Source organism: Giraffa tippelskirchi, chromosome 3, assembly GCF_054371585.1.
Source record: "Giraffa tippelskirchi isolate mGirTip1 chromosome 3, T2T-mGirTip1v1.2.pri, whole genome shotgun sequence".
In the NCBI taxonomy this organism is placed as follows: Eukaryota; Metazoa; Chordata; class Mammalia; order Artiodactyla; family Giraffidae; genus Giraffa; species Giraffa tippelskirchi.
Genome location: NC_137277.1, coordinates 6,109,942 through 6,131,590, shown reverse-complemented (window position 1 = coordinate 6,131,590; position 21,649 = coordinate 6,109,942). Strand labels below are relative to the sequence as shown.

Below are 21,649 nucleotides of genomic sequence, written 5' to 3'. Positions count from 1 at the left end.
GTGTTAGTTTCTGCTGTACAACAACGTGAACCAGCCCTATGTACACACGTATCCCTTCCCTCTTGAGCCTCCCTCCTCTCCCCGCCATCCCACTCCTCCAGGTCATCACAGAGCACCGAGCTGAGCTCCCTGTGCTGTACCACAGCTTCCCGCTAGCTCCCTAGTACAAACAGTAGACTTTTTCAAAGCACTTCTGGAGCCCAGCCTAATTCCAGGCTGGGGACAGACAGGCTGTACGGGTTTTTAGGGTCAGGAAGACAGGCAGAGGCAAGGGGAGACTTCGGCACTGGCTGTCTCCTCCCCGCCACCCTTGCCGCTGAGCTGTCTGCTCCAGCCCACTCTGAAGCTGACCGTGGTCTCCCGATAGCTCTCCTGCTCTGTCCCTATGCAGGCCCACTGGCCACTGGACTGGTAAGCTGGGGAAATGATATAAAAAGCCTCAGACTCGTACCACCCTCTCTTTCTTTCCTTAGGCTTGGACAGAGAAGACAAACTCCCCACCTGGGCATAAGTGATGAGTCATTCCTCAAAGGTTGGCAGGAAGATTTATCTACTGAGCAGCCAGTCTGGTTCCTGACCCACATCGGCTCTCCCACCTTTGATCCGGGCCGGCCTGAGACAGTTCCCTGCAGGCTTCCGCTGTGTTTCACGCAGTGGTGCCCCAAGCAAGGGCATGAAGCATCCTCGCTTGTCCATGGCTGCTCCTCTCCACCATGGTGGGTACCACCAGAGCTCTGCAGGTGCCAGGTTCCGGCTGCCAACTGCAGGGGGGATACTGGGGCAGTGGTCAGGCTTGGGCTCCCCATCCTGCCAGGGTGCCATCCCAGGAAGCAGTTCTCCACAATTCTCAGAAGGTTCTGGAGGAAAGGGGCCCCCAGGTTTGTTGCTGGCCAAACATCTTGGCTTTCTCTGCCCAGCCAGCCAGTGCATGCTCAGTCGTGTTCGACTCTTGCAACCCCAGGGACCGTAGCCGCTTCCCCCTGCCAGGCTCCTCTGCCGGTGGACTTTTCCAGGCATGAATACTGGAGTGGGTTGCCATTTCCTCTTCCAGGGGATCTTCCCGACTCAGGGATCGAACACAGAAGCCAAATAAAAACTACGGAGACAGAGTTTGGAAGAAATGGAAAGGTGGCTTTAATTCTCAGCCGGTGGGAAGTAGGCTCACGACTCAAGAACTGAGCCCCTCCTCCACGAGGAGTCTAGGGGCTTACATAAGATGAGGGCCCACAGTCAGGAGTCAGTCATGAGGAGCAAAGGTGTTAGGCTCTTGGCATCTTCCTCTGGGTTGTTTCAAAGACAGTCACAGGCCAGTGTCAGTAACCCAGTAATAGAGTCTGGCAGTTCCGAGGCTCCGGCCTGCTTTCTGATAAGGGGAAGGGTGTTGTAAGGGTAAACACCAGCGAGGGGATGTGTTTAGCATAGAGTCAAAGGAAAATAGATGCAAAGTGCAGCTCTTGCAGAGTTAGGGGCAGAAAAGCAAACTTAGTTTCAGCTATGCAGAGTCAGGGGCAGTTAAAGTTAAAAAAACTAGAAATGTTCAGGCCTGCTCACTGTTCTCTTTATCTTCTTTGTTCTCTGGAAAGGGAAAGAAAAAAAACCTCATTGCTCTTTTTTTCCTTTTCATGGCAACAGGTTCCGCAGTGGCCTTCTCCAGAGCTGCCCTTCTGTGGGCTTTCTTCTGTTCCCTGGCTCCGCTTCCCCTTCCTTCATTCCTGCTCCCTCGGGGTCACCTATGAAATAAAACCCCCACATACATGTCTTCTCTCCGGCTCTGCTTTGGGAAGGCTCCAAGCTAAGACGCCCATGTTTCAGAGGAGCCCCCCAAGAGGAACATGAAAATAAGGTTTTGAGGTCCCAGGTCAGGTCTCAGTCCTGGCTGGGATACTCCCAGAGGGCAACGGGGCAAGTGGGAGATGAGAGGCCTGCAGGGTGACCTTACCTGCCCTTTCTACTCTGGGTTGGGAGGAGGCAGAGAGCATGTGGTAGTGACCTGGGCCTCTGGACCTGGGCTCGGTGGTGACAGAGGGTGATCCGCGCCCTGGGAACCTGAAGCTGGACAAGGCAAGGCTTTGGAGGAGGGCAGGGCTCTGGCTTGGACAAGCGTGGGGATGCGTGAAGTCCTGTCCACGTGACTGCATTGTTGGAGCTCTGTATCATTTTCTCCGGCTCCAGTGAGAACCCCATCACAGCCCGGGAGCCCAGATAGAAGTCAATTCCCACAGCGTAGGGCGGGCGGCGTGAGAGGGAGATGGGGTGGGGGTGGGAGTGTGCAGTGCTGAGAACAATGGCTTCATTAGGAGGCCCTAATGAAAAGGAGATCTTCCAAGGCTAATGTTAATTAAGAAGTGCAAAGATATCAGGGGTGATGAGAAAACCTCAGGAGGAGGACCTGGGTCTCAGTCAGTGGAACGATGGTGTCGGGACGGGGTTGTCTGCAGGGTCACCCCAGAACCGCAGAGATCCCGAGAGGGCTTCTGAGTTCGGGGAGGGGGTGCCCACAGTCACCCTCGGGGGTGGGACAAAGCCCAACTCTTTCCTTTGAGGCCAAAATTTGTGCTTTCATTCAAGAAGCATGTATTGAGCGTCTCCTATCTGAAACCACTCTAGTCATTGGGGTACATCAATGAACAAAACAGACAGCTGTCACTGCCCTGGTGGGGTTACAGTCTAGTGGGGACCTGAACTTACTGAGGATCATAATAACTTAGTGAGTCATGTGCTATGTCAGAAGGCTGTAAGTGTTATTAAGAAAAAGAAAGCGTGGAAACTAAGAGGGATGGGATGGTTGGGTGGGATGGGGGGTAAGTAGCTTGCAGATTAAATAAGGTCGCCAGGGGAGGACCCACTGGAAGATGAGAAATGAGCCAAGATTTGGTAGAGATGAGTCATGGCTTGCTGTGAAGTTCTGGGGCTGGCCTGTCCTTTTTCTGCTTTTCTCCTGGCTAACGATACCTTACAGTCCAAGCCCAGGCCCTGGGGAAGGAACTCAGGTCCCGATTCATCTCCGGCAGCGAGATGACTAGTCTCCTGTCCGGGATGTCACAGCATCCACCTCGGCTCGAGACCTCCAAGCAGACACGGTCATTTAAGGGGTCCCAGGCTGGGCTGTTGGGGACTCATGGGGACTCTTAGAAGACACCCCGCTCCCTCAGCACACCTGGCTTTGCCTCCATCCCCAGGCATGGTGCCCCTTCCTCCTGTCTCCCTCCATGAAGACATTTTCATAATGGGGCGATTTCAAGCAAACACATTAAAAAAAGCCGCAGTGCGCTAGAGAAGCTGCCGGAATCCTTTTTGCAATATCTCTGTTCACTGCATTAATGATCCTCTCCAGATTACCCATTTCCTAACAAACCATTAACACAGAAAGGAGGTGGGGAGGTGGAGAAGGAAGGAGGAGGGAGCGGGGTTGAGGATGGGACAGCCGCCGCAGAGCTCAAGCTACTGCAAACAGGGCTCTGCGTCCTCCCCGCTTCCCCAAGGTGGCACGGAGGCAGGGGCTGGGGGCAGCCTCTCTGGAAAAGGCAAGGAGGGGGTTTACTGGCCCTCCCGTCATGGGGAGAACATGCAGGCTCTGAATCTGGCCAACAGCTAGGAGGCTTTCCTCCTCTCAGCTCAGGCAACTTGGATCCTGGGGCCAATCACCTAAAGGGAATAAACTCAGACTGAGAATCAACTCAGTGCGTCTCCATGCTGGAAGTCAAGTTTTACAATTTGCTCGATATCATGTGGGTTGTGAGGAGTGGGGCTGGGATTTGAACCCAAGTCTCTCGACTGAGTGACTTTCACTCACTCACTCACTCACTCTCTACATACGGGTTCCCCAGGTGGCCCAGTGGGAAAGAATCCTTCTGCAATGCAGATGCTGCGGGTTGGATCCCTGGGTTGAGCAGATCCCCTGGAGAAGGAAATGGCAACCCACTCTAGTATTCTTGCCTGGAAAATTGCATGGACAGAGGAGCCTGGCGGGCTACAGTTCATGAGGTCACAAAGGGTCAGACATGACATAGCAACTAAACAACAGGTAACAACTCTCTAAACGTGCAAAGCTCCCCAGTTCATCAGAGCCTCCTGTCACTGCTGACTGTTGCTTTTGTTGCCTCCCAGCCTTCTGAAAGGTTGCTGGTGGCTTCCCCTGGTACCCATGCCACACAAGGGTCAGATCAGTGGCGTGAGAGCTACCCATCACAAGCGGACAGCTTCCTGCTTCCCGCTCTACTCCTTTCGCCAAGAGTCCCCCTCCCTCCCTCAGGACTCCCCAGCAGCATGTGGCCCCTGGAGTACTCTGTACAGACAGGGGCCCTCAGCCCAACAGGCACCGACCTTTGGAGGGCTGCCCTCTACCCTCCTGCCTCATTTCCGGTTCAGGTCTCGCTGAGGCCATTCTTACAAGCCAGAGAACGCAGCAGCCCTCTTCCCACAGGAAAGCTCAAGATCTATGGGATTTAATAAGATCATCCAAGCCTTGGCGCGATGGCAGATTTCTGGTGACACTACGTTCTTTGGGGAGGTAAATTTCCTTTCTCTTTAATCCACTGTTTCTAAAGCAGGTGACCCACTCTGTGTTATTACAAGCAGGTTATTATTACCATAAATCCTTCTGCTTCTATTTCTTCCATTTACATTAAATATAGTCTCTGTTATGGTGTCTAAATTAGCTTTCATGGGAGGAAATTCCTGTATAATTTAAAGAGAATAGGGAACCCAAGTCAGGCTGGGAGAGGGGAGGGCAAAAAAGGGAATGAAGTGAAGGCTTCTCATCCCAAAGGAGGAAAAGGCTCCCTCCTCCTTGACTCAAAGCCCCATGGAATGTGGGCATCACATAGTCCTTTCATCCATCTGTTTGCGTATCTGGCACATGTTGGCGGCACATCTGAAGTGCCAGGGCCACAGGGATCCAAACAGTGTCACTGCTGTATGATTTCAACTATGGGACATTCTGGAAAAGGCAAAACAGTGGAGACAGTAAAAGGATCACGGATTGCCGGGGGTCTGGGAGAGAGAGAGAAGGATGAATAGGTGTAGCATAGAGGATTTTTAGGGCAGTGAAACTATTCTGTGCGATTCAGTCATGAGAGATGCATGTCATCATGCATTCTCCGCAAAGAGTGAACCCTAGTGTAAACCATGGGTGTCAGTCGATAATAACATATCGATATCGGTTCACTACTTGAAACAAATGTACAACACTAATACAAAATAGAAATAATAAGGGAGGCTGTGGGGGTGGATAGAACGGGTATCTGGAAACGCTCTGTACTTCTCAATCAATTTTTCTGCAAACCTGAAACTGTGGTCCACTGGTTAAGATCCCGCGCTTCCACTGCAGGGGGCACAGATTCTATTCCTGGTCTGGAAACTAAGATCCCAGAAGTCAAGCAGCCCACCAGGCTCCTCTGTCCAGGGGATTTCCCAGGCAAGGATACTGGAGTGGGTTGCCATTTCCTCCTCCAGGGGATCTTCCAGACCCAGGGATCGAGCCTGCATCTCCTGTGTTCCCTGTGTTGGCAGACAGATTCTTGACCGCTGAGAGACCTGGGAAGCCCGAATATCCAAGAAGGTGACGTGATATTTTGGCCTTTCAAAATTGATTTGACTGAAGGTCCCCTGGGCTCTACGCACCCTCTGACCTCTCGCTGACCTCCACCGACTGCCTTATTGCTTTTACTTTTTGCAGAGCATTTCTGGAAACTAGAGTGAGGAAACACATTCGAGGAGATGCTGCCTGGGGTGGTTGTAGGAGGAGACGGACTCCATCTCTTCCGGCTCCAGCTTCCTCATCTGTATAAAGAGTTGGGTTTAATCACGTCAGGACTCTGTTTCTGCTCTAACCTTTTAAGCCTGAGACTGGGTGAGGTGTACCCCCCCCACCCCCCACCTTGCCATCCCTCCCCCATCCCAGTCACTCCACAGCCAATTAGGGGCGATTGGGAGAAAACTCCAAGACAGATTAATCAAGGTATAGGGAAGTTATAGATATGCTAATGCTTTATGTTAATGACTGATGAGAGTGGGTAATTGGAGGTGGCAGGAGGGTGCCGAGTGGGGAAGGAATTTTGGTTCTTAGAGAAAATACTGCATTCAAAGAGCTTAAGAATGATTAATGGAGGTTCTGGAATTACAAAGAGCAACCAGTAGAAACTGTTTGGAACAGGACTTGCTCAGGGGGAATAACCTTGGGGAGAGCATGGGTCCGGGTCGGGGACATTTTGTGGACGGGACCCAAGGAAGAGGTGGGGGCTTGAGAGCTGGTGAGGGGAGATGCTGTCCGGAACAGGAGTGGGCTTTGACCCGGAGCAAGGCGACCCAGGGTGTTCTGGCTCCATGCCTGGACAGGGCTGGAGCCAGAGGGGCTGGTGTGTGCCCAGTCACTCAGTTGTGTCCGACACTTTGTGACTGCATAGACTGTAGCCCGCCAGGCTCTTCTGTCCATGGAATTTCCCAGGCAAGAATACTGGAGTGGGTTGCTGTTTCAATTTCCAGGGGACCTTCCCGACCCAAGGATCAAATCCGAGTCTCCTGCATCTCCTGCATTGGCAGGTGGATTCTTTGCCACTGTGTCACTAAAGCTGGGGGGCTGGAGGTGATCCTAAAAGCTGGACCTGTGTGCACCTGATCCCCCCCACCCCTTTGTGTATGCCGGTGTCCCGTGCCTGTAGCCAGCTGTAGACAGCAAAGCCCGATTCAGCGGCAGGGGACCCAGCTGTCCTGGACGAGACCCAGAGAGGAGACACATCACTGAGAGAGAGCTGCTGCCGAAAGGGCACTGTTTTCAGAGCCCTGACTCCCGTGGGCGTTGTTCAGGGGAAGCGGCTCAGGTTGAAAAGGAACTGGCGGCGAAGCCCTCTGTTTCCTCGAAGGAGGGAAGGCCAGGGTGTGCCATACATGCCCCTCTAACAGGAGGATCTGGGGGAGAGCTGCATCCAGGCGCATCTCTGGGACGGGCCTGCTTTCCTGTAGGAGACCGGAGCCCTGGTCACAGAGCCAAATGCTCAGATCGCTGGCCTTGCCTCTTCCTGCCTAGACCAACACGGTTGAGATGCCGGGCACTGCCACTCGGCATTTATAATCCTGTCAGCTGGCAGATGAAGGATGGGGGAGCCATGTCCACCCAGGGAGGTCCTGCCTTGAACAGATGCTGCTGATGGAGGCCGCCTTCCTGGCCTCTCCATCTCCTTCAGCGCCGGCTCCGGGGCACCCATCACCTTCTCCACCCTCCTCGCTCGGGTCAATATCCTTGCGGCAGACATCCTGGCCGGTGAACAGGCAAGCAGGCGCCACCTCCGACCTCCTGGGTCTCAGAGTGATGGATGGGTGGACTGTGTACCTCCTGTCCACCCTCCCATGTCACCCCACCCTCACTTTCAGAGCGCAGCAGAAAGTCGCGGGTTCCATGGGTGTCATGGAGCCTGGACTTCTGATGCCAAGTGTGCATGGTGAAGGAAAAAGGTTGAGGCCGTGGGGGTGGCCGGATTCTTGGCATATCCACGTCCGTTCCAGGGAGCTCATTCTGCCCTGCTCTGGACCAGAGAAGTGGGTCTCTTATCCTTTTTGCTGGTGGACAGAGCTTTCCTTTAGAGAAACTCACACCCCTTAGGCTGGTTCCTTCCAAACCAAGAAGGCTTTAAGATCATCTTGCCCAGGGCTGCCCTGGTGGCTCAGTGGTAAAGAATCTGCCTGCCAATGCAGGAGACACAGGTTTGATCCCTGGTCCAGGAAGATCCCACATGCTGCAGAGCAAATAAGCCCCTGCGCCATGGCTACCGAGCCTGTGCCCTAGAGCCCGGGAACCACCACTGTTGAGCCCATTTGCCACAACTACTGAAGCCCATGCACCCTGAAGACTGTGCTCCACAGCAAGAGAAGCCACTTCAATGAGAAGCCCAAACTCTGCAACTGGACAGTAGTCTCCACTCTCCGAAACTAGAGAAAGCCCTCACAGCAACGAAGACCGAGCACAGCCCAAAATACATACATACATACACAAGAATTTGAAAAAAGGTCACCTGGTGCAGTTGTTTTGAGACTTCAAAAAATAATCTGTACGGACTTCCCTGGCGGTCCAGTGGTTAAGAAAGAGTCTGAGCTTCTGCTGCAGGGGGCGTGGGTTTGATCTCTGGTTGGGGAATGAAGATCCCGCATGTCATGGGGCATGCCCCCCAAAATAAATAATAAATAAAAATAAATTTAAAAAAATCTGCAGTCTTCCACTCAAATGAAACCCAACCCAGTCGCTGAAATACGTCACCCTAGAGCCTCCTGGTTGCTCATCCTTCCCTCTACCTGCTCCTTCCCAGGCAGCCTGGAGGAGTCTTAATGAACTGCTGGGTGTCCTCAGAGGCCAGTTTAAAAACCAGTGATGCAGGAAGCAGGGAAAGGGGAGTTACTGTTTCGCAGGTATAGAGTTTTAGTTTTGCAAGTTAAGAGTTCTGGAGATGGGTGACGGTGGTGGCTGCAGGACAATATGAGTATGCTTAATGCTGCTAAACCGCATGCTTAAAAATGGTCAGGGTGGTAGATTTTACCCCGCGTACATTTGGCCAAAGCCAAAACAAAAATGAAACACCAATTCAGGAATGCAGATGGGAAAACTCAGGCTGACACAGCCAGGTTTACGAGCTGCTCAGCAGCCAGGCCGACCGCCTCTCTTTGGATCATAGCCTTATTCCTGGGTTCCTTTCACTCCACGCTGCTCAGTGCGGGGCTCCTTGGATGGGCTGAAGCCCCAGAAGCAGCTTGTGTAACACAAGGAGATGGAGAGGAGATCCAGGAGTGAGCAAGAGGGCATCAGGAGCCCAGAGAAGGGAGGTGAGACCACGGGGACGCCTCTCTTTGAAGTTCTTGTCTCAAGGGCCCAGGAAGCCTCACTCATTTCCGGTGGGTTGCTACATTTTCACCAGATGAGTTTTTTAATTGCTTGATTTACTTATCTCGTCTCGGATCTGCTGATGTACTCTGCTGCCTTTTAATTGCTTGAAAAGTTGAGCAGTTTTTCATGTTTTAAGGAGTGCTGAATTGTATAATTAAAACACTAACAGTGTAAATCAACAGTGCAGAAGAAAGACAACGGAGAATTAAGCAAGTGTGTTGGCATAATAATAAAATCAAACCGGCATGAAGAGGGCCCATTACCAGGAAGATGCTGAATGCTAAATGGTACCCGGGCCTGGGAGGGGGGCGGGGCTCACAGGACCCTGCCCCGCCCCTTCTCTCTCCGGCGAAACACGAGAGTTGAGAAAAGTGATGGCTGGATTGGAAAGTTCCTAAGGCCTTGGACTGAAGGTGGGAGGTGGCTTTGTGTTACCTCCCGGGGGTGCTGAGGGTTGGGGCTCTCGGATGGGGGAGGGGAAGAGTGAGTGGGGAAGAGGGAAGAGGGCGTGTGCATGTCTTCAGGATCTCCCCTTCTTCCCCGGGTTTGCAGTTTGCTTTCGGTGAGGACAGTGGGCAGGAGGAGCTAGAAACCTTCCTTCCTTCCCTTTCTCCCTTCTCACCAAAGTTCACACCCAGTGTGATTCTTTCAGACAACACAGAACATTCAGCAGGAAACAGGAAAGCTCACTCTTGGCTTCTCCTCTTCTTCCTCTGCCAGCAGACAGGCAAAGTTGGAAGTGGGAGTGGAGGATGGAGATGAAGGCTCAGGCATCCATCCTGGCAGGACTTGTTCGGACCTGGCTTGGAAACTCTCCAGCTCAAAGTCAAACAGCGTTTCCTGAAGGGTGGAAGGTGGAACGCTGGCCCAGGGAGATGCTCCATGAAAAAAATTAAAAAAAAGTTTTTTTGGCCAGTAAGTTTGGAAAACTCTGAGCTGAACAAAGATGCTGAGCTAAAGAGGGTGCTGAGCCCCTCTTAGGCACTTGTCATTCTGACTACAGGACTTCCCCGAACCCTGAACATGCTGCTGTACCTGTCTCCTTGCACCCCAGCAGGGTAAACTTTGAGGACCTGGAATACCATTCTTTCAAGTCTCATGGATTCATGGCCCATGGCAAGTGGGTTCCGAGTATGACACTTTGGGAAATGTTGAAAGCGTTAGCCACTAAGTCGTGTCCGACTCTTTGCAATCCCATGGACCACAGCCTGCCAGGCTCCTGTCAGTGGAATTCTCCATGCAAGAATACTGGAGTGGGCAACAATTCCCTTCTCCAGGGGATCTTCTTGACCGAGGGATTGAACCCTGGTCTCCTGGATTGCAGGCAGATTCTTTACCGTCTGAGCCACCAGGGAAGCCCTTGAGAAAAGTTGGGTTCAGGTGAAAAGGGCACTTTGCTTGGGTCCTGGAGCTGTGGTCACATCCCAGACCCATCACTGACTGGCCAGCTCTGTGGCCTAGGGTACATCTCATAACCTCTCTGGGCCTCAGACTCCCCACTTGTCGAATGGGACAGACAATACTGAGCTCTCAGGAGCTGATAAGAAGTCAGATAATGCTGTGGAAGCACATAGCCTGGGGCTGATGGTGGGCATTCTCTTGTGGTGATGCCCAGACTGGGGGATGTGTCCACCCCTCAGTTCTTACCCCACCAGACACAAAAGCTGTTTATGAGCCACGTGGGTTCTGGGGAGACCCCAGGGGCTAGGAGTGGGGAGGAGAGATAGAATCAGGCTCTAGAAAATGAAATCAAAGACGGAAAACTAGGAAGACAGCTGTGCTGTGCTGGACTGGCTGGAAATGAGATGGATGCAAGGTTGTGAGGAGGGCAGATATTCTGTGAAAATGCAATCACTAGCAGGACAGGGATTAAGGTGAGGTGGGTAAAGCATCAGAAAATTTAAAGGTGTGCCCCAGACTCTGTAATCAAGATAAACAATATTTCAGTGCATTTTTTTTTTTGAAAAGAGCTAAGTGAATGAAAAAAATATCATGATGAACAAAATACCAAAATTTAAATAAAGACAGAGTCTGACCTTCATCTCACTGGCCTGCACCCTAATCCCAGCCCTGAGAGCTGAACCCTTTCTGTCCCTTGAGTGTCCCCCGAGGGGCTGGATCTGGGGACCAATTCTGAGCTGAGCAGGCTCAGGGCCCGCCCTCACCCCCTGCCTTCAGGGACCCTCACACCTCAGCAAGTGCTTCATGGACAGATGTGGACTCGGGGTTTAGGCTGGGCCTTTCCTGTGGGGTCACTTCTGGCTGCCCCCATGGTGGGCACTGGCTGGTGGGATGAGCTTCCTCACAGCCATGGGCCTGGCCTTTCATGAGGTCACCAGGGAATGGGTGCCTCTGTGCCCACTCCGGCTCTGTGTGGGCCCCAGGCTGGCGAGCTCATATCCTCCCTTCCTTCTTGGCTCCCATTCTCAGCTCATCTCCAGGGAGCCCCTCATGGCTCCCCCTCCCCCACGACCTCACTCTCCTTTAGGCTCCTAGGGTGCTGAGCCCCTCTTAGGCACTCATCAGGTGCTCATCCATCTCCCCATCTCTAGCTTGACATCCCCAGAGGCAGACACCACATCTGCATCGTCCACTTCCCCAGCCCCCTGTCCTGTGTGTCCTTGACACGAGTGGGCATTCAAACAGAACCAACCAGGAGGATGGACCCTCCTCAACACTGGACACACTCCTGCCCACGTCACTGGGGAGCCTTCTGGGGTGATGGGATGCCTGGGATTGGAGATATTCAGGTAAAGAATCCACCTGCAATGCAGGAGACCTGGGTTCGATCCCTGGGTTGGGAAGATCCCCTGGAGGATGGAATGGCAACCCACTCCATTATTCTTGCCTGGAGAATTCCATGGACTGTATAATCCATGGGGTTGCAAAGAGTTGGACACAACTGAGTGACTTTCACTTTCATGTCCCTTGTGCTGGGAGGGGTCTGATAGGCCTGGGAGCTCCTGGTGGCTCTGCCATGGAGACGACAACCACAGAGAGGTCTACTTTGTAGACATTGTCCTTTTTAGTCCCCACAACAGCCTTGCACATTGATGTCAATATTCCCATTTTACAGGTGAGTAAACTGAGGCTTGGGCTTTCCAGGTAGCTCAATGGTAAAGAATCCACCTGCTAATGCAGGAGACACAGGAGTCTTGGGTTCCCCTGGAGTGGGAAGTGGCAACCCACTCCAGTATTCTTGCCTGGAGCGTCCCAGGGACAAAGGAGCCTGGTGGGCTACAGTCCACAGGGTCTCAAGAGTCAGACATGACTGAGTATGCATGCATGCATGCAACTAGGGCTTAGAGTAGGTACACTTAGGCAGTTTGCAAAGCTAGTCAACAGCAGGGGTGGGATTGGACTCCAGGTCGGCCTGATTCCAGGCCCACGTGCTTACCCTCTGAACTCTTGTTGCTTTGGGATAAGTGGAGATGGGGACCACCTCACACTTGGGTGGGCGCTTTTCCAGGCTGGTAGACCTCGAGTGGGGCTTCCCTGATAGCTCAGCTGGTAAAGAATCCACCTGCAATGCAAGGGACCTCGGTTCAATTCCTGGGTCGGGAAGATCTGCTGGAGAAGGGATAGGCTACTCACTCCAATATTCTTGCTCTTCCCTGGTGGCTCAGATGGTAAAGAATCTGCCTGCAATGCAGGAAACCTGGGTTCGACTCTTGGGTCGGGAAGATCCCCTGGAGGAGGGCATAGCAACCCACTCCAGTATTCTTGCCTGGAGAATCCAATGGACAGAGGAGCCTGGCGGGCTACAGTCCTTGGGCTGCAAAGAGTAGGACACGACTGAGCAACTAAGCACAACACACACACACACACACACACACACACACACACACACACAGACCCCAGCGAGAGGTTTCAGAAGCTCTGATGACTGCTCTTCCTGCCCGCAGAGAAGGAGGAAAGGGGAGGATTTCATTCCAGGGTCCCTGTGCATGTACTGATACACCTCCCTTCCCTCTTGGGGACGCCCTCATCTCCCCCCCCCCCCACCGCCATGCACTGGGTGGGCTCTGAGAGTTGCTCTCATTAGTGAAACCACCTCAGGGCCCATCCCAGCCTCAGCTCACTTGTATTGATAAGTCTCAGAGGCTGCAGACTTGCTTGATATTTACATCACTCCATTCTTCACCTTTATGATGGATGGTTTGCATGTTGGGATCAATATGGCCCTTGTAAGATTTACGTACTCATATTATTAATAAACAATAAGTCACCCAGGTAGCCCCGCCCTGCTGGGTTTTCAGGGTGTTCCGTGCGGACAGCTAACCTTGTCCTCTGTCTTGTGCACCGGTCCTGATGGCTGCTATTGATCCGCTTGTTCAGACGGGGATACAGAGCAGAGCGCAGAGCACACAGGGACAGAGTCTAGAATTCACACCGGTGTCCTCTGTGCTGCTGCTCTGCCTGCCGGCTGGGGGGCTGGCTCTTTACCCTTTGGGCTGGAGGAGGACCCTTCCCCTGTGGGGGTCCTCTGCAGACAGCGGTCACCAGGCTGGTGGTGACTTTCTTCCAGTCTTCTCTTTATCCACCTCTCCATGCCCAGTGTCCTCAGCACCCAGGTCCTCACCAGAGCCCTCCTGGGTCCGGATCAGCCTCCTGACTGGCCTCTCAGTCATCCCCACCCCTCTGACCCCTCCCTCTGCCCTGAGACTTTGCTTCCTCTCTTCCTGGAATCATAGCTCTGCTCCAAAATCTCTCATTCATTCATTCTTTTCCCCCCGCCCCCTTTTTAAAAAAATTTACTTGGCTGAGCCGGGTCTTAGTTGCCGCATGTAAGATCTTTCAGTTGTGGCAGGAGGGGTCCCGTTCCTTGACCAGGGATCGAACCCAGGCCCCCTGCTTTGGAAGCATGGAGTCTTAGCTGCTGGACCACCAGAGGAGTCCCTCTCATTCTTTTCACATACCAACTCCTCTGTCTGGCTCCCAGACCCTTTTCCAAGGGAGAGATTTTGCCCACCCTAGCCTCTGCCAACTTGTCCCTCCAAGATCATCTGGGTGACCCCCACTCCACACTGTCTTGCCCTGTGACTGGCTTGGACCCTTCCTTTGTGGTGAGTTGTCCTATTTCCCTCCAGGTAAATATCTGTTTTCTCTATGACATCATCCCTATGGATATTTACCTGGACAGCAGTTATTTATTTCGCTCTCTGAATCCTCCTTTCCTCTAGGAAAGATTTAAAGCAGACCAAAAAAAAAAAAAATGCATAAAATATAAAAGTGTTAGTTGCTCAGTCCTGTATGACTCTTTGCGACCCTATGGAATGTAAGCTGCCAGGCTTCTCTGTCCGTGGGATTCTCTAGGTAAGAAAAGTGGAGTGGCTAGCCATTTCCCTCTCCAGGGATAAAATATAAAAAGACCGGTGTAAATTAAATTTTGGATGGAAAAAGAAAGGATGCAGAATGGTACAGAAGTAAGCGTACAGAGGCCCATCCTGGGGGAATATACGCTGAAGTGGGTTTGGTTTTAAGTTTTCCAATAACCAGAGTGAAAGGCAAATGCATGTTCACGGTGTCCAGAAGATGAAAAGCACTCACAGCTGTAACTGAACTGGAGGAGAAAACATCAAACAGATTCGGAGCCGAGAAAACACTGCAAATAGCCTGCTTTAGCATCACTTGAATCCAGTGAGTCTCACCTGGGGGCAATGTTGTTCCCAAGTGGAAGGTTGGCACTGTCTGGAGACATTAAGGATGTCATAGCTGGGGGAGGGGTCCCTCCCAGGTGGCTCTAGTGGTAAAGAACCTGCCTGCCAACGCAGAAGATGCAAGAGACTCGGGTTCGATCCCAGGGACAGGAAGATCCCCTGGAGGAGGGCATGGCAACCCACCCCAGTATTCTTGCCTGGAGAATCCCATGGACAGAGGAGCCTAGTGGGCTACAGTCCATGGGGTCACAAAGAGTCAGACACGACTGAAGCGACTTGGCAAGTAAGCCGGGGTGGGGAAGAGTTTGCTGCAGGTATCTAGACAGTAGGAGCCGGGGGGCTGCCCTGCATCCTACAATGTACAGGACGGTCCCCAAACCAGCTAGCAGCATGACCCACAGTGTTAATACTGCCCCGTTGGGAAACACCGGTCCAACCCTTACTTCGGCCTGGAGACACAGCACTGATTTAAAAGCAAGTCATTTTGGTCCATGTGTAACTAAGCCCTCTTGGAAAAGATTCAAAAACGCCCTGGCCTGAGACTGAATCCCCTTCTCTGGGGAAATAATGCTTTTGGATTCCTCAAATCTGAGAATGGGAAAGCTAGATCATCGAGGCCGGTGCATCCATCGATCACCACGCTTATGCGGCCCCTGGCAGGCGTCCAGTCCTTGGCCAGAATCTACAGAGAATTCAAAAGTAGCTCGGTTCACGTGCCCTGCCTGTAATGGGCTCCCAAGTCACCAGCAGAGACCTCCCTCCAGGGCAGCCTGGATCTTCTGCAGAACTGCGAACCTGCTCTGGAGGAATCAGGAACTCAGGACAGAGGTAGGCGACCAAGAGTCTGACAGTCTGGGGAAGTCTTTGCAGAGGGAGTGTATTTCCTATATTCTTTCCCAGCCTCAAGATTTAGGCTTCCTCTCTACCCAGGAACATCTTTCTCTCTCTTCTCTGCAGAGGCCTGGTGTTCTGGGGTAGACACGTAGCAGATGTGAGTCCCTTTCCTGCAGTGCAACATGGTGGCGAGTTCTTCCTACACACGGATGAATGGGAAGGTCCTACACTGAGGCTGGCATGAGTTTACCAGGTCACAAGTTCCCCTTCTTTTTCTTTCTTAAAACATGGCCCTGAGATCTTCGCTGCTTCTCCCATCAGAAGGTGGGGTGCATGTCCCCCCACCTTGTATCTGGGCTCTGTGTCTACTTGACGCATAGAATATGGTAGAATGATGCTCCACCAGTTTCTGGACACAGGTCTTGAGAAATAGACAGCTCCAAGTGAAAACTACGATGAGGTATCACCTCACCCTGGTCAGAAGAGCCATTGTCAAAATGATAAGCATTTACAAACAATAACTGCTTCTACATTGTTGGTGGAAAATGTAAATTGGTACAGCCACCATGGAAAACAGTATGGAGGTTCCTTGAAAAACTGAAAACAGAACTACCATATGAGCCAGCAATCCCACTCCTGGACATTTATCTGGAGAAAACCATAATTTGAAAAGACATATGCACCCCAGTGTTCATTGCAGCACTGTTCACAGTAGCCAAGACAGGGAAGCAGCCTAAATGTCCTTCAATAGAGAAATGGACAAATGTATTACCTATATTCAATGGCTGACCACTCAGCCATAAAAAAGAATGAAATAATGCTGTTTACAGTCACATGGGTGGACTTAGAGGTTATCACATTACGTGAAGTAAGTCAGACAAAGACAAATATCCTATGATATCACTTATATGGGGAATCTAAAACAAATCATACAAATGAACTTATTTACAAAACAGAAGCAGGCTCACAGACTTCAAAAACAAACATAGTTACCAAAGGGGGAAGGGGAGGAGGGATAAATCAGGAGTTTAGGATTAGCAGATCCACACGACTATATATAAAATAAACGATCATCAAAGACCTACTGTAGAGTACAGGGAACTCTACTGTAATAATCTATATGGGAAAAGAATCTGAAAAGTAGCGGATATATGTGTATGTATAACTGAATCTCCTATGTACACCTGAAACTAACACAAACATTGTAAATCGACTATGGTGGTGTTGTTCAGTCGCTAAGTTGTGTCCCACCCTTTGTGACCATAGGGAATACAGCACGCCAGGCTTCCCTGTCCTTCACCACCTCCTGAGTTTGCTCAAACTCATGTCCATTGAGTCGGTGATGCCCTCTAACAATCTCATCCTCTGTTGCTCCTTCCTCAAAAACGATAAAAAAAAATGAAATGGGCAGCTCCAGCTTCCTGCCTCTTGGGACCGTCCCTCTCAGACTCCAGCCGCTGTGTTGTAAGGGTGGGAACAGCCGCATGGAGTGGCTGATGAGATGTTCTGGTCCATAGTCTAGGTTGCAGCCTATGATGCAGACAGTAGCTAATACTCTAAATGTGCGATTTCAGACAATTCCAGCCCCTTGCTGCTGAGTCAGCCCCGTCTTTGAGCCACATGGAGCAGAAATGAGCTGTCTTCCCAAGCCCCGCCCCAACTGCTGGATGAATGATTGCTGTTGTTTCAGGCCTCTGCGTTTAGGGTGGCTCCTTACAAAGCAACAGATAACGGAAACACTGTCTTTCCTATTTCCTGCATCTAGCCATTCAACAAGCGTTTTCCAGCACCTGTCATGGGTCAGCCACAATTCCAGATGCTACGGATAGAGCACGGAAGAAAATGAACAAGAATTCTCACCCTCGTGGAGCTTATGTTCCAATGAGGGGGACAGACAAGCAAGAGAAATAACACCAACTGTACGGCCTGGTGGTGGAGAAAAACAGGGAAGGCTTTGAAATCGGGCTAGGGGTATGGTTTTATATGTCGGGGTAGCAGGGGAAGGCCTCGCTGAGCAGGTGGCATTTTTTAAAGCCTTGAAGGACATGGGGGGAGCCAGCCTGGGGAAAAGAGCTTTCTAGGCAGAGGAAGTGCAAAGGCTCTGGGGAGGGGGAAGGAATATCCAGGGTGGGCAGAGGAGTGAGTAGCAGGATATGAGGTCCAGGTGGTAATGGGCTGGATGGTATAGGACGCTAACCCTCATGGGTGGTTTTAATTAATTAATTAATAATTGAATAATTTTAATCAGTCAATTAATTTTAATTAACCGATTTTATTGATATATTTATTTTTAACTGAAAGGTACTTGCTTTACAATATTGTGTTGGTGTGAATCAGTCACAGGTATACATATGTCCACTCCCTGTGAGCCTCCCTCCCACCTCCCACCCCATCCCACTCTTCTAGGTGGTCACAAAGCCCCAGTTTGAGTTCCCTGAGTCATAGAGCAAATTCTCTTACGGGTGGTTTTTTATTTTTTAATATTTATGTATTTATTTGGCTGCATCGGGTCTTAGTTGCAGCTCTTTGGATCTTTAGTTGCTGCATGCAAACTCTTAGTTGCAGCACGTGGCATCTAGTTCCCTGACCAGGGGTTGAACGCAGAGCCCCCTGCTTTGGGAGCGTGGAGTCTTGACCAATAGACCACCAGGGAAGTCCTTTATGGGCGGTTTTGGGCAGAGGAGTCACACATTTTAACAGGATCACCGTAACGGTAGAGGTTCAAACATGGATTTGGGGAGCCTGGTTAGGAGGCCATTGCAACAATCAGGGTGAATAAGCTCATGCCTTACGGGGGGCCTGGGGTGGGTCATTCCAAATTCTGCATTTTATATTATTTGTTAGAGTTGTCCTGGGAGATGGAGCCCAGTTGCCTTCTTCGGTAGCTGGTTAGTAACAGGCCTTTGTGGCGCCTTCCCTTCCCTGGATCACTTCTTCATTCCCCGGTTCGGGTCCCTGGTATTTTGCAAACCCTCTTGGGGCCTGCTGCTCGGGGGAACAGACCAGCTCTCAAGAAGCAGAATTTGGGGAGGTGGAGGCAAAGTGTTCCCCAGCCCAGGAAACGGCCTGAGGCAGGCCTCCACAGTGCACAGAGGTGACCCTCGGGAGCTGAGACTCTAGAGCATGAACTTGACTTAGAGGAGTTCATGAATTGACTTCATGACCATGAAGAGCAGAGGAGACAGGGGCCTTCCAAAGCTGCTCCAGGGCTTCCCAGGTGGCTCAGTGGTAAAGAATCCACCTGCTGATGCAGGAGACTCGGGTTTGATCCCTGGGTTGGGAAGATCCCCTGGAGGAGGGCATGGCAACCCACTCCAGTATTCTTGCCTGGAGAATCCCATGAACCGAGGACCCTGGGGTTGTGAAAGAGTCGGACACAGCTTAGCAACTAAACAACAAGTCGGTCCAGTTTTGGAGCACTGCTGAGCCACACCCGGTGGGTAGCCTCTGATGGGGGCTCCGCAGCTTTGACCTCGGCAAGGTCTCTTTCATTTTTGGAAGGGGACAGGGTCCTGGGTGACACTGGCCATCCCGGCCGGGCACTCAGCCTGCAGCTGGTTCCTCTGGGAGGCGCAGAAAGCTTTCTGCTCACAAGGATGCTTTTCCCAGGCAGGCTGACACTTTGCTAACGGGTTGGCGGGTGTGAACGCAGGCTTGAATAGAGCTGAGAGCATCTGCTCCCTTTAGGGAGGCTTTCCCTGAGGCTGGCCAGATGGGGCAAGACAGCAACGGCCTCCGAGTGCTGGCTGGTTCCTGGGTCCTGGAGCCCAGGTCCCCTGATTTCCACCCAGAGCCTCTTCAGCTCTGAGCCTTTATTTCCCCTGCTTTGACCCCAGTCCCTCTCACCTCCTTGTGTCTGCTCACTGTGTCCTGAGGGCTGCAGCCTCTGCCTGGCCGGGCCTGGGGAGCCCAGGGCCTCTTAGGGACTGGCCTGCTTGATATCTCCCTCCCATTTCAGCCCTGTCTCCCCACTGAAGGCAGATTTCAGAGGCAGCACCGGGATTTGCTGTAAATGAGTGACTCCTGCTTGCAACCAGATTTATTCAACAACTGGTAATTCTGAGTGCCTGCTGTGTGCCAGGCGGGGAGATTCCACAGGGAACCTACAGTCGAGAGAGGAAGTAAGAGCATCTAGAATGAGCCCCAGGATAGGGGCGTGGAAGTGGAATAACTCTTCCAAAGGCCTCCTCTGCGCTGTGTGGCTCCTAACATCCAACTGCCCCACAATGCTGTGCCTGTGTGCTGTGCTCAGCTGCTAGGTCGTGTCTGACTCTGCTACCCTGTGGATTGTAGCCCACCAGGCTCCTCTGTCCACGAGATTTTCTAGGCGAGGATACTGTAGCGGGTTGCCATTTCCTTCTCCAGGGGATCTTCCTAACTCAGGAATTGAACCTGTGTCTCCTACATCGGTAGGCAGATTCTTTACCACTGAGCCACCTGGGAAGCCCCTGAAAGATGCTCAGTGATGCTCAAAGATGCTGAAAGATACTCAGTCTCTGGATCCACTCTCCATCTTTCTCCATCTGCTCTGAGCCTGGGAGACATCTACATGGATCGCATCGGCTCACTTGACTCAGGCCGCTGGACAGGTGTTGCGGAAGGCCGGGGCTGCGAGGGGGAGAGAGAGTGGAGGGGAGTCTCCCCGCCCCTTCTGGTCACAGGGGGGTCCTCTCTCCAAGACTCCACCCCTGTCCACAGGTCCTCTCCCCCAGCAGGGTGACAGGCTGCACACACCTGTTGCGGCTCCAGGACTGTCCCTGCCCTTGTGGTCTCCGTAACCTTGTTCCCATCTGGGCAAAACATCTGTTCCATCTTCAAGGACAGATGCTCTGCACAGTCTCCATGGGCTGAGAACGTTCCACCCGTGGTGGAACATTCCACTGTCATCACCTTGAAATTCTTCATTCTTTTTGAACAAGGGGCTCTCACTTTCCTTTCACGTCTTGTCCTCAGATGGACGCTTCTGGCCTCTCCATTACGCTCTCCCAATCAGCTGGGGAGCGCCAGGTCCACTTTACATCAAGCCAACAGAGTTGGAAGGAAGTTCGATAACTTGCCTGAGGCCACACAGCTACTAAGTGGCCGAGCTGGGATTTGAACCCAGGACCTCTGCCTCCGAAGCCCACGCTCTATCCAGCTCCAGGAGCCCAGAAGACTCACCTGCCGTGGAAATCTGCGGTATTTTGCATATACACTGATTGTTCCTCCTTTGATGGGAAAGTCATGAGGCTTCCCGGGGTCTCTATCTCTCTGCTCATAATTCGGTCTGTTTTTCTGATTGCCGTGGCCCAGCCGGGTTCAAAGCCGCCCAGCTGAGCTGAATCTGTAGTGCAGCTGCCCTGACCTCCTGGTGATGGAGAGACCAGCTCCCCCGCACTCTGAGCTGGGCTCGCTCCCAGTCCCTGCCCACCCGCCGCTGCTCCCAGCACAGAGACCCTCACTCCCAGGCTGCGGCCAGGAGCTCTGGCCCTGATATGACAGATGAGCAGCGGAAATTTGGAAGGAGCTAAATGCTCTCACTGGCTGCCTCTAATTTTATTTTGAAGGGATGAAGGAGAAATGGGGTACTAGTAGACAGGAAACATTTCCCCTGATGGAGAGGAGCAGCGAGTCAAGATAAATGGAAGCTTCTTTCGGGTCCTCGTCAGATCACCAAACTCCGTTTTCTTGGCAGGTGAATCCCTGCCTGGGGGACCTGGGGCAAGTTGCAGAGGCAGGACCCTCGGTTTTGCTGCTAATCAGACACCCCTCGGACATTGGGGTCTGGAAGGGAGAATTTCACGTTCTGTCTTTGGTCCTGGCCATTTCAGCCAGCCTCAGTGCCTTTGGAGCCTCCTGGACCATGGAGGTAAAGAGGAGGGACATTGAGTCTGGAATCCGATGAGGCAAGTTTATTTGCTCATCCATTTCTTGCAGCTGTGATGCCGAGTCCAATAAGATAGGTCCTGCTTGAACACTTGTATGCGGACTCTACCTCCTCCCAGCTGCGGGAGCTTGTGCCAGTCCCCAGCCTCACAGAGCCTCTCAGGGGCACAGGGAGAGTCAATCCAGTCCTCAGCATAGATGTGAGCCTCAGAGTTTGTACAGATAAACTGCCTCGCCCCAGATCTGGCTCCAAATATACAAGAACTGCAATAGTTCTTTGGGCCAGGGACATGGCTCAGGGAGGGGAAAGGTGTCCCAAGTTTGCACTCAGTTTATAAATATGCAGAGACTGGGGGTGGGGGAGGTGGGAAGCCGGAGATGCCCGGTGCCCAGGAAGCATAATTCAAAGGAAACACCCCGG

General features: G+C 52.1%; 3 long non-coding RNA genes across 3 annotated transcripts; 1 reads left to right on the top strand and 2 right to left on the bottom strand.

Annotated features, from left to right (window-relative positions):
• The first annotated feature begins 342 nt into the window (after nucleotides 1-342).
• Nucleotides 343-8,196, top strand: LOC145540769 (uncharacterized). The gene is made up of 4 exons (XR_014078545.1): nucleotides 343-716; nucleotides 4,424-4,510; nucleotides 5,455-5,560; nucleotides 5,678-8,196. It is a non-coding gene; the product is annotated as an uncharacterized LOC145540769 (long non-coding RNA).
• Nucleotides 1,111-3,954, bottom strand: LOC145540768 (uncharacterized). Its single transcript, XR_014078544.1, has 2 exons — nucleotides 3,817-3,954; nucleotides 1,111-1,730 (listed from the first exon to the last, which is right to left on the bottom strand). It is a non-coding gene; the product is annotated as an uncharacterized LOC145540768 (long non-coding RNA).
• On the bottom strand, nucleotides 4,356-14,103 carry LOC145540767 (uncharacterized). The gene is made up of 2 exons (XR_014078543.1): nucleotides 13,891-14,103; nucleotides 4,356-4,560 (listed from the first exon to the last, which is right to left on the bottom strand). It is a non-coding gene; the product is annotated as an uncharacterized LOC145540767 (long non-coding RNA).
• Between the last annotated feature and the right edge of the window lie 7,546 nt (nucleotides 14,104-21,649).